The sequence below is a fragment of the Taudactylus pleione genome, unplaced genomic scaffold (genome assembly GCF_031769625.1).
Source record: "Taudactylus pleione unplaced genomic scaffold, aTauple2 ptg000236l, whole genome shotgun sequence".
Taxonomy (NCBI): domain Eukaryota; kingdom Metazoa; phylum Chordata; class Amphibia; order Anura; family Myobatrachidae; genus Taudactylus; species Taudactylus pleione.
In genome coordinates, this window is record NW_028284638.1 from 2240226 (window position 1) to 2253522 (window position 13297).

Here is a 13297-nt window from a genome sequence, read left to right on the forward strand (position 1 = left end):
ATGGGGGAAAGGTGCAATCAGGGAGATTCCTATTTCAGGGAGAGTTGGCAAGTATGCCTGTACGTAGAATTTTTCTTTTTTAATCCCTATGGAGTTTACAGTATATTTTCTATGGTATCTACAACATAACGTCAATTAATTATCTCTCTTTGTAGTAACATAATGGGTTTAACCATTTGCTGACTGAGGCGATAACAGCAATGACATCCTTGAATCCCTGATACAAACTAACATAAATAGCTCTGGTACTCATTATTTACAAATGTTCCCCTCTTGTGATCTTAATATATTTGCAAACGCTTAGTAACTACATTTTCTGCATGTAATATTTATATTGGATGTATGTGATGTTATCAATTGGGTCTGATGGATTTTTTCTCTTTTGCATTGTGCCACCCTCATGAGCACCTGGCTATAAATGAATTAGAGCACCATGCTTTATTCTGTTTTGTCCTGGTGAGGACCACTTCTGTAATATCATTATTCCTTGATAATTTTACTTTGGTCATTGACAAAATATGTAGCTTACAACATCTGCACATATGAACCTAACAATGCGAAATGTGTCAGTTTATGTCAATAGTGGCAAAGGATTCACAACTACACATACAAATTATGGATTATCTCTGCATTTGTCTGGTTTGTAAATGACTCCCAATTTTTTTCTTTCTAGGGACTGTTCATCTTTTGTCCACAAAAAGATTTTGGGCTGAATGCAGTATTATCGAGGAAATCCAGTGAAGCCCAATCTTTGTGCATTTAAAATATTGTATATTCACCTATTCAGGGGTGGGATGGATGGTAGGCGGGAACTAATTATCCGGGCCCAAGCCTGTTGGAGGAGCCTGGTGGGGGCCCGTGCCAGCTGCTGATTTGTCCCCCTTTGCAGAGTGCATTGCCACTTTTAAATATTTTACATTGAGTTTTTTTCCAGAGGGGGTGTGGCCACATCTCCTGGATATAGCCACGCAACCCTAGCACCCAGGCCCCGTGGATGTCTCTACAGCTATGCACCTATTTACAGAGTTGTACAGGTGCCAAAGAAAAACATACAAACAAGTGTATCTGGATTTATGCCCAACTCTCGAACAATTGCCGTCACTGAACTTTTTCTACATGGGCATTACTTCAATTCAGCATCATCCCCTTTATGTTCATAAAGAGCCTCTGAGCATTCAGGAAAAGTTGCTGATCGGTGAGAAGGTAGTATATGAGTTATGTAATGTAGAGCAGCCATGTATTGATGAGGTCTAGATAATAGGTAGCTAATGTACCTAAATAATAGGTAGCTAATGTAATCTATATAATTATATATATGGAAGAAAATACATTGAAAAGTATTTAAATAGCTAGAATGGAATTTCTGTATTGATAAGGGAATACTGAGATGAGTAGCACATGTGAATTTGCCCTTTGTTCTTTTATAAAGCTGTGATTTTCAGTTCTGAGAGGAAATGTTTGTTTTGGAATTTTGAAATTGTGGCTACTGATTCTTGTAAAATAATAACAGTAAAAAATATGTAATGTCAGCAAGGGCGCCACTACGTTTTCAGGTTGGCGCTCCTATAACCCCATTCCATTGATCCTGAAAAGGGCCCCACTATTTACTAACATGCATGCAAACAGTGATGAATCTACCGTGGGTGCAAGGGGTGCGGCTGCTATGGTGTCCAAGTTGCCTCTGTGACCTGACGCTCCCCCTGCATCCAGTCGCACACACAAGGTGGGCTGGTTCAGTCAGGGCCACCGAGGGGGGCCCGGGTGGCAGCGGTTTTGATTTGGTGCTGACACACCAGCTGTAACCAGCCGGCAGGCAGACATGGAAAGACAGCACCACCAGTCGCGAGGCAATCAGAGCTCGCGGACCGGCAGCCAATCAGCAGTGGTGGCTCCTTGAATTGCACTGGCACTGTCTGTCCATGTCTGCCGCCTCCTGCCAGTGAGCCAGCTGTGATTAGTTGGGGCCCGGCACCAAATCCACACCTGCTGGCTGTTGATGGCACACAGGGGGAGATGAGAGGCTACTGGAGGGAAATGGGGAGATGAGATGCTGGGAGGGCGTAATGTGTAAGGGCATAATGTGTAAGGGGCATTAGTGTGTGGCATAATGTTATAAGAAGCATTACTGTGTGGCATAATGTGTAAGGGGCACTACTATTGTGTGGAATAATGTATTATTTGGGCACTACTACGTGGCATAATCTAAAGGTAAAGGGCAGTACTGTGTGGTATAATTTGTAAGGGGCATTACTGTGTAGTGTAAGGGGCTTTACTGTGTGGCATAATGTGTATAAGGTGTGTGGCATAACTTTAATGGACTCTGTGTGGCATAACATGAATGGGCTCTGTGTGGGAGCAAATGTATGTGTTTTTTTTTTACCTCTTAGGGCCCTTATAAGATCTTGCTATGTGGCCCACAAAGTTCTAGTTATGCCATTGCATGCAGACAAAAGAGGGCTGACTAATATATATGGTAACTTTAAAAAGGACTAACTCTGGATTTAATATGAATTTGCACGAGTCACAAAGTTTGCTCAGACTGTAAGGTTAAAAGAATACTTTTGTAGGTTTCACACAGGTTTTTGGCAAACTGCTAATTTCCACTGGAGCCAGCCCCGGAACCTGTGTAATTTAAAAGTGTCCCCATTTTTAGGGATTGTGTAACAGCGTGTGGCCCTGATGTAGTTGAAACCTAGGCAATACACACACACGTGTATATATATATATATATAAGCAAATGGATGGCGGCAAAAATAGACACTTGCAGCAGTGTTTAGAGAAGCAGTCTCTCTAAACACTGCTGCAAGTGTCCTAATTTCTGCACTGAGTGCCGCCGATCATTTGCTTATGTACAAGTTTATCTGACCATTGATGGTTGACTAGGAGGGCACCTGCATTACATTATCTCATTCTATTCATTGAGGAGTGCTGCCTGCCATTGGACTGTTTATATATATATATATATATATATATAGCTGGGCAGTCGGGTGACTCTCCGGAATTAGAGAAATTCACATGCAAACAGTAGTCAAGTGGTCAACGTTGACTTCTCTCCGGTGAAATTGCTGGACACCATGTTAAGAGCAAACACTATGTGAAACAGGAAGGACTGAATAAAAGGGTTATATGAAGATTGATAAAGAAAGCTTTACGTGCAGACCTTTCACCCATTAAAGGTGAGAAATCCCCGAGTACATCTAAAACAGCTGTCATTGTGAAAGTGATATTAAAACCATTTGTTATACTTTCTCTTTCCTTTACAGAGATTTTAGAAACACATGCCAGTGCCAGCTGGCTATCTCATATTGTGTGTTTGGGTTGTATGAGGTGTGGTGATCCTGAGTTGGACTCTGGCAGCAGGATCAAACAAAACGCAGGTTATACCTTTTGTAAACTGTACTGATAGGAGGCTGAGTAAGACTGAAGACGTTCAGGAGCAAGGTAGTAAGTGTGATAACAACAACTAATGTCAGGAACAAGTTAATAGGAACACTAGCAAAGCTAGAAGCAGGAACGCTAGAGCAAGGTATGAGATACGATACTCTGGCACCTATCACCTGTCTCAGCCGCTCAGAATCTCCCTTTAATAGGTAGGAAATTCAAAGTGATGTCACATTCGGGGCGCATTTCCCCTTTAGATTTTAAACCGGTTAGCGCGCATGTTCCTATGGGAGCCACGGCCACCTGCACCACACACAGTGGGGGAGGTCAGCAGAGGAAAAGCACCGGCTGCCGTCATGTCACTGCAGCTGGCGCTGCCTGGAGACCTGGCCGCTGTGGGAACATGACAGCCGGAGAGACCAGCGCCACCGGACCCATCATTTTTCAGAAATAATTAATAAAAACTTCCTTGAGAAATACACCCATTAAAGTACCACCACAGTCCTGTAACTGCCACAGCTCATGTATTTGTGTTCTACTGGACACACCTAGTTAAGGATCTTACACAAGGCATATAGATTTGTGGAAAGGCCTAGGGAGGCAGAATTACAGCAGCTCTTGTCACCATCATTCCCATTGGTAGTTATTAGTTCAGTATTTCATCATACTGTAGTTGCTGCTTGGTGTAGTTTAACTAAACATAGCCAAAGTAGTAATAGTAATATAAAAAGTAACAAAATAATAATAGATTTTTAAAAATTGTAATTTCCACAACTTATATCTGGGACTATTGCAATTGTCCGCTGTATGCGGGAATATTTTTCTTCATACAGAAATTGCATTTCTGTAACTATTAGATCTCATCTGTCTTCCTCTAATGGAAGGGAGAGAGGTCACCTGTATCTCAATAATATCTGACTTTGTCCGTCTATACAGGATCAAACACTTAAATGATATCGCCCCGTGGTGCAATCAGAAGATATTGTGTATGATGCCATGCTGCCGAATGCAACATGGCATCTTACATGGTGCCGTCTCACCCTGCATCATGCAAGTGTGTATGCACTTACCAATCCAGGGTCCCATCATCCGTCGGATCGACAGTCTACACATTGATGTGTAGCCGGCTTAAGACTCTAAGGTCTATGTACTGAGCAGTGATAAGTGACAGGTTGAAAAGTGATAAGTCTGTGATAAGTGCCAGCCAATCAGCTCCCAACTGTAATTTTTTAAACACAGCCTGTGAGATGGCAGTTGGGAGCTGATTGTCTGGCACCTTATCACAGACTTAAGCACGCGAATGCTAGAATAAGCATGAGAGGAAATAAGCATCCTGTTTTTTATTGTGCTAATACTGGTTAAAACTGGTTTGGGGGGTTGCAGTCTCGTTATAGGTTAGGTTAGTGGGTCAATCAGTAGTGACAGCCTATCAGGGACCTGTTTGGGCGGGCTCTGTTTATGAATATTAGGGCGCTGGGAGGAGTCAGCTTTCTCTTTTCCAGTTGTGATCTCCTCTGGATAAGTACCTCAGTACCTCAGTGTCATAATATTTATCAGTTATTCTTGCCACTGTTTTGTTTTACCTTCCTTTGCTATCCGATATATTCTGCCTCTCCTGTATTGCATCTCCTCTATCTTTCAACCCTCCTCTGTCTCCCCCCCCACACGCTCCTCAACTCCCTCTGCCTGCTCTTTGACTTTGCATCTCTTGATACCCCCACTCCTGTGCCCCATCCGCCATGCCGCGCCGCAATGCCCCCCCCCAGCGGCTGGCAGAGGCAGCCAGACAGCTTGCATTAGCCGCTGCCTCCCCTTACACGCGTGGTGCGCGCACTGCGCCCGTGCGTGTGTCATCGCGGATGCCGGGGGCGCCCGCTCCCAACGCGGGTAACGGCGTCCTTGCGCCCTCACCGTCGGGCCTGCAGGCATGGCTGGCCCGCGGTGGGGGGCCTTCCCCGAGCCCATCCCAGGCATCAGGGGTTGGCGGCGAGAGCGTTGCTGCGGCAGCCGTGGCTCCCGTCGCTGGCCCCGCTCTGTTGGCAGCGGCGGCCATTTTAGGTGCGCAGGGCTTGCAGAGCCCTGCGTTAATGGCCGCCGGCCGACAGGACCCGGCTGGCAGCGCCGGGATGGGGGGATTTGTGCCCTCACTGCCGAGCCCGCAGGACTGGCTGTACTGCCGGGAGGGCCCTTCCCCCCATGCTTTCAATGCAGCAGGGGCTGGTGGCGGGAGCGTCGTTGCGGTGGCCGCGGCTCCCGTCGTTGGCCCCGCCCATATTACAGCGGCGGCCATTTTAGATATGCAGGGCCGGCAGAGCCCAGAGTTAATGGCCGCCGGCTGTCGGGATTTGGGGAGGGCGGGATCGCTGACCCCAGTACCCGGCCCCGCATGCTTTAATCCACAGGCGCCTGCAGAGCCACAGTATCTGCGCAGCCCTTTTTCTGCGACCTCCACTGCTTTAGGGGCAGGGAGGACAGAGCGCAACACCCCTAGCAGAGCGCAAACCCCCTCGGGTATTGTGCTTTTTTCCAGCCCGGCTGGGCTGCAGGCGTATCCTATTAGGCGTTTTGCTGCGGCGGATGGACGCGGTGGTGTCTCCGCTCGCAGCACCCCCATTAATCAGCAGTATGTGCTACCTCTCGCTGCGCCATTGCCGCAGGCTCCCAGCGTCGCGTTTTATGGCCCTGCGCGGCATAATTTGCCTTTGCACAGCCCAGCATTGGGGGCGCAGTGGTCCCCTTATTTTGCTCAGGGCCTAGCGCAGCAGGTGCTTCCAACCATCCCGCCAGCGTTTACGCAGCAAGGCTTCGACCCACGACTGTCTCAGGCCGCGGGTCAGTTCATGCATCAGGTGATGCCGCCCTATGCGGGGCAGCATTTTTATTCTGCCCCTTCATGGTTCCGCTTGCAACATCCAGTTTCACACCAGGCGCCAGACTATTTTGTAAGGCAGGAGCCAATACAGCGGCCCCTCCTCCGGTTAGGCCACCCACCCCCCCATGCTCAAACCACGCGCAGGCGAGGGCTTCCCCGTCAGCAGTGGTCCCAACCCAAGCCCCTGCAGCGACCGCTGTTGCGCACAAGATCGTGTCTAACGCTGTCGTTCCAAGTCCACAGGGTTCATCTACCTTGGCCGTCATTGCTGGTGATGCTGTCTACAGAGGATGCCCAGCCGTCGTCAACCCCGAACGCGATGGGCGTGCCACGCGACGCAAGCCAGGAGGCAGTTTCTTCCGTGGTGTCAGCTACCCCGTCGACTTCTGGAGCAGGTGAGATACCATTGCACCACAGCCACATTGATTTGTCACACTCGGAGGATTCCTCCGACTCTTCCAGTTCAGCTGATAAACCTCGTAAGCTAATGCGCTATTTCGTTCAGCAGTTGAAGGGGAAGCGTAAAAGCCCGAATAGAGCGCGTAGTTCTGCAAGCAGCTCGGTTCCGGATGCGACGGGTGATGCCGTACACTGCTCTAACACTGCCATTTTAAGAGGCGTTAGGTCGAAAGTGAGGGAGCGTAATAGAAAGGGCAAATACGTAGACATGTTTGCCATTACGCATGACGCCAAAAAAGCGTTGGATACAGCTAAATCTGGGGGGGCAGCAGCGGAGGAGGCGCGGTGCAGCTACGCCAATTGGCTTTGCGGGATGTATATTTTTGCGGCTTGCTATACCGAAACTAGGCCTGCCGAGTTTCTGAACATCCTGAAGTACTTACACCTCGTGCACAGTATTCAGTTGTCCGCTAGGCACAATGTGTGGCGGCAGTATGACGAGGCTTTCCGTAAAAAGCAGGATGGCCAGAAAATTCTTAGCTTCGGCTTTAAGGACGTGGAGGTCTGGCTTGAGGTCACTCAGCAGAACAAACCCACCACGGAAGCACCAGTTGGCCGTAAGCAGCCCTTTGTTGCCCGTCCAGGTTTTAACACGGCAGGAAAGGGAAAGTGCTTTGCCTTTAATAACGGGCAATGTAACAGAGGAGCCAGCTGCCGTTTTAAGCACATCTGTCTGTCGTGTGGAAGCAATCACGCAGTTAAAGAATGCAAGCGCACAGGCGGGCAGACAGCGGGGCAGGGCGAGCAGCGAAATGCTAAATAGAGCCGTTTCACCAATACAGTTAGATGTGTTGGAACGGTTGTTGGGCCGCTATCCGTTTAGGGCGGAAGCAGCCTTTTTGTTGCAAGGTTTTCGGGAGGGTTTTAATTTACCAATAGTTAGGTCAGTTGCGGCGTTAGCAAAAAGGAACCTTAAATCGGCTAGGGATTATCCTGATATTGTGAGGGCCAAAGTAATGGCGGAGGTGGAATTGGGCCGCATGGCTGGCCCTTTCTCATCTCCTCCTTTAATGGATTTGTGCATTGCTCCCTTGGGAGTTGTTCCCAAGAAGGAGGTAGGTAAATTTCGGTTGATCCAGCACCTGTCCTACCCGGAGGGAGGATCAGTTAACGACGCTTTGGACCCAAAGGACTGCAGCGTCACTTACCAATCTTTTGAGGACGCCCTCCGGATGGTGCAGGGGTTTGGTAGGGGAGCGCTATTGGCAAAAATAGATATAGAGTCGGCTTTCAGGTTACTTCCATTGCACCCCGACTCTTTTAGATTCATGGGTTTTAAGTTCGAGGGTTCATATTTCGTGGACAAATGTTTGCCAATGGGTTGTTCCATTTAATGTGCCTTTTCGAATGCTTTAGCTCATTCCTGCAATGGTGCATTCGAGCGGGTTCAGGAAAAACTGGGATAGCCCATTACTTAGATGATTTTTTATTAGTTGGTCCAGCTGATAGCGCTGTCTGCAGCGAGCTGCTTTTATCAGTGCAGGCTCTTTTTCGCGTTATGGGCGTGCCCATTGCGGCGAAAAAGACAGAGGGGCCTACCACAGTTTTGTCCTATTTAGATATCGAGATTGATGGGTTTATGTCGGTTGCCCCAGGATAAAGTCACTAAGATGCGCGAATACTTAGGACTCTGCCTCTCTGCAAAGAAAATTTCATTGAGGCAGTTGCAGTCGTTACTCGGCCTACTTAATTTCTCTTGCCGAGTTATCCCTATGGGTAGGATCTTCTGCCATCGGTTGGAGAGGGCCACGGCGGGCGTTAAAAAGGTGCACCATTTAATTCGTTTGACTAGGGAGCTTAAGGAGGACGTACGTTTGTGGTGTGCCTTTTTACGGGATTTCTATGGTGTGAGGATTTGGTTACCCAAATTGGTGGCCAACTCTGAACTCCAGCTTTATACTGATGCGTCCGGAGTTTGCGGTTTTGGGGCCTTTTTCGAGGGGCAGTGGTGCGCTGAGCCATGGCCAAAAAGCTGGCAGGATGCCGGTTGGACATCTAATATGCTCCTTTTGGAGCTTTTCCCGATTGTGGTGGCAGTGGAGATTTGGGCTGCGCCGCTTAGCAATCAGAGCATAAGTTTCTGGTGCGATAACTTGGGGGTAGTCCAGGCCATTAACAATCAGAGGTCAGTCTGCCCTCAGGCTCTCAGTTTACTGAGGCATCTGATACTTTTGTGTCTCCAGGGGAACATTGATTTCAGGGCGCGGCACGTCCCTGGCGTGGATAACGAGATAGCGGATGCTTTATCTCGTTTTCAGTGGACTAGGTTTAGGTCATTGGCGCCTGCAGCCAGCGTTAATGGCTTATCTTGTCCCGCTCATGTCTGGCAGATCATCGGGCCGGCATCGATGGACTCGCATTGAGAGCTTTGGCACCGAGCACCTTAAAGTCATATACGGCAGCATGGGATTCGTGGCTGGCTTTCTTAGCCGAAGTAGATCGGGGTAAGAATATTGAGGATAGCATGTTGCAGTTTGTTTGGATGTGGCATGAGCGGGGCCAGTCTAAGGCCGCAATGTCCGGCGCCTTAGCCGGAATCTCGTATTTTTCGCGCTTGCGGGGATTGGTAGATCCAACCAAGTCGTTCCTACTGACCAAGGCTTTAAAAGGATGGGCTAGAGAACAGGCAGGGCCAGGCGATTCTCGGAGGCCGGTTGACACCGGTTTGTTGAGAAATCTACTGGTGGCAGTAGCGGGAGTAGCCTTGGGACAGTACGAGGCAATTTTGTTTCAATTAGCTTTTGTTTTGGCTTTCTTCGGAGCGCTGCGGGTAGGCGAGTTAGCGTCCGCTAGGAAGAGGGCAACAAGCTCGGGGATTCTGTTGAATAACGTAATGGTTAAGTCGGATTTGATCTTGCTAAAAATTCAAAGATCAAAGACCGACCAATTAGGTAGGGGGCATTGGCTGTCGATCCCTGCGCATCTGGACCCGAGCATATGTCCAGTAAGCATAGCTAGGCGTTACAACTTGCAGCGTCCGCAAGGCGGTTTGCAATGGCTTGTTCATGAGGACCTTTCGCCACTGACACGTTTTCAGTTTGCTGCAATTTTTAAGCGATGTTTGGTAGCGCTTGATTTGCCGGTTGAACTTTATGGCACACACTCGTTTAGGATTGGCGCGGCTACTTGTGCGGCAGCAGTGGGCTCTTCCAGCGACGCAATCAAACGGTTGGGTCATTGGAGGTCTTCCGCTTATAAAGGTTATGTGAGAGGCGACATGCTGCCAAATTAGATAGCGCTTCTGGCGAGTTTGTTTTTTGGGAAACCCAGTGCCTTAAGCTACCCGCCGCTAGGGGGGGTTGGAGTTCTTTTCACCTTTTGCCCTCCATTGAGGTTTTGGTGTTGTTCACCTCCATCTGGGTCACTCAAATAACTCAGTTTCCCCGACCTGTTGTTGGTTATTTGAGATTCGACTTAAACACTAATGTTCTGTTAAATAATTTCCCCTTACAGGTGGTGGTAGGGTGTTTGATAGGGTGTGGATTGTAGGCCATTCGTATGTTTTTTGGGCTTGCAGGCACCCCCTTGCTCGTGATAGCCCCGGTAATGTACGCTGGATTGGGGTGCGAGGATTTCATTGGAGTGGTCTTTTGTCTCTTCTTTGGGACTCAGAGAAGAAATGGGGTGCCCCGGATTGCTTGATCATACATCTAGGCAGCAATGATTTGGGCACTTGTAAAGGCGTTGAGGTTATCCTGGCCATTAAAAAGGATTTCCAAGTAATTGACGAACGTTGTTCGCAGGTGCATTTGGTGTGGTCGGAGGTTATTCCTCGTAGGTTTTGGCGAGGGGAGCAGGGTGGCGCGGCTTTGGATAGGGTGAGGAGGAAATTGAATGCCGCAGTGTCTCGTCATGTAGAGGGTTTGGGAGGGCGTGTCATTAAACACCCACGTATACGTTTTGAGGAGGTTGATTTCTACAGAGAGGATGGAGTGCATTTGGCAGGGGAAGGTTAGGCATTGTTTGTTTCGGCTCTTTTGTCGGGCATTGCTAGAAGTTAGTGGTCCTGTTAGCTGGTGGCGGTTCGTTGTCTAGGGACACCGTTTGGCGGAAAGCAGTGCTCCTCGGCGGCTCAATTTAGTGCAGCTGAACTTGGCTAGCATCCCCCCTTTGAGAGAGGCGAGTCGGTTGCTGCCTTAGGGGAGGACCAGGTCTCCATCTTATGGAGGGATCAGCACTGTGCTAGTTTAAGGGGGGATGGTACTACTCAAGGCAGCTCACATCGGGTGGTGGATTATCCACCTCCTTCTTAGTAATACTCTTAGATGGGCTGTAGCTGAGGTAGCACTGCTTTTTCGCCACCATGCTCGATCATTACAATTTTAATTCATAATCTGATTTCAATAAATTTGGCTGCGACCTCTTTTTTGCAAATCTATATCGTTGTCAGTGTCTTTATTTTAGTTGGATAAGTTTAAGTTAAGTATGGTAAAATAATAAAACTATGGGTGACTTAATCACTTTTCACTCTGTCACTTATCACTGCTTAGTACTTAGGCCCTCATTCAGAGCCGTACGCTCTGAGCAGAGCACACGCTCTGAATGAGGGCCGCCCTCCATAAAAATGGAGCATCCTCCTGGACGCTCGTATAGCTGTGGGTCACCACCCACAGCCTATACGAGCGTGCAGTTTGATGGCCGCGATGGTCTTGACCATTGCGACCATCGAAACTGCGAGCCGGAGCCTGCGGTTGAGGTTTTCAACCGCAAGCTCCGGAGTGATTTTGGCTCTATCAGAGCCAAAATCACTCCCACTGACATCACTAGTGATGTCAGTGGGCCGGCTTCTGACTGGAGGCGTTCCCGTGGGAACGCCCCCGTCAGGGAGGCACGCCCCCGGCACGCCCACCAAAGGGGGCGTGCTGTCAATCAACATCGACAGCACGCCCCCTTTGATCAGACACAACGAGCGAAGGACTTTCCTTCGCTCATCGCGTCTGGCGCATGCGCACGACGGAGCTCCCTCCGTCGTGCGCATGCTCAGTGCAGAACATCGACCCACTTGCGAGCGGACAGCCGCTCGCGAGTGGGTCTGAATCAGGGCCTTAGACCCCTAAGATGTCTTGAAAGGGCATTGACATTAATTGAGGGAATCCTTGTGCCTAGGAGAAATTGCTAACACGCACACACTATAGCACACATTTTCTGTGTATAAAAAATGCGTGTGTGTGTGTGTACATGTGTGTTTTATAGAAAGGGCACTCACCAGACCACAGAGTATTTGAATTTCAAGAGACTTTTTAATGGCTTACTTGATGCCTATAGTAGTTATGCTGCACAGTATATATAGATATGTGATTTTTGTATATGAAAGGTTAATATATTCCCCCATGACGGATCCTCTTCTCTGTGGCTGTTAAAGTGCACGAAGTCCGACCCTCCTTCCTGGAATTATTCTATCTGAGAAGCAGCCACTATCAGAAGTGACCCATAAAAAGGACTGGCTTAAAAGCCTTTCAGCAGCTGGCTAGAGTTGTTTTCAGGGCCTATGTGAGCACTATATAATTAAAATAAATATAGGATCCATGGAATCAAACACTCTCTTTAGTGTCTACCACTTTAAGCCAACACTAAACTGGAAGTACTTCCACTTGGCAAAGTAGACCTTAGTCGTGTGTAGTATTACAGTATGTAAACAAAGTAAATTAAAATGCACCAATATTGCAAAAGTAACACATTTTTAGACTCAATGTAAAAATATATCTATTAACTTCTTTATTTTCATTCCTTAGTTTACTTTCTCCAGGTGTCATTATGGTTCCTAAGTGTTATCTGTCAATCACTCTGATAAAAACAGTGTTACTCAGCAGGAACACAATTCAAAGGATCAGAAGAGAGGTATTCCTTCCAAGCAATACTTAACGCAACTGAGCACTAATGCAGACTTTGCTGATAGCTACATTTATTATGTGTGGTTACTGACCACTTTCAGGAGAAACGGTTTCCAAAAAGTGTAATTTTCCATACAAGAAGGTATAAAATACCTATAACCACTTTTTCCAAAACACTGAACTGATATCCTGAGTAGTCGGAATGACACCTAATAATGCAGCACAGCTGACCAGGCATGAGGGCTTTGGTAGACCAAACATTACAAATGAATGTCATCCCTTACCGGACGTCCATAAAATATACAAAGCAATGAAATGAACCCCAGTCCTTGGCTACAGACTGCAGAAGTTGAATGTGCTGCTGTCTAAATAACTGGCAGTGGTTTCCTTTGCCAACACATTGACAGTGAAATGATACCCGCAGTGTTCTCAAAGAACGATCATTAAGACTTGGGAACGGGACAGAAAACTGCAAGTTATATAAGATCCAAAACAAGCAGAGAAACCCAAGTAGAAATAAAATGCTTTGCTTACATTCACTTGGCTTGGAAATGGCTGATGAAGTAAAAAAAATCAAAATAAAACAACCTAAAGCAAACAGCTTTTTCTGTACTAAATATAGAATATAACCACAGAAGAATAATATATTCACATGAGCCACTTAGTGCGTATTCAAGATACACAGTTGTGTTCTAAATGTCATTTTAAGTAATACGGGCCTGATTCAGAGATGAACGCTATTGTGGCAGCCACT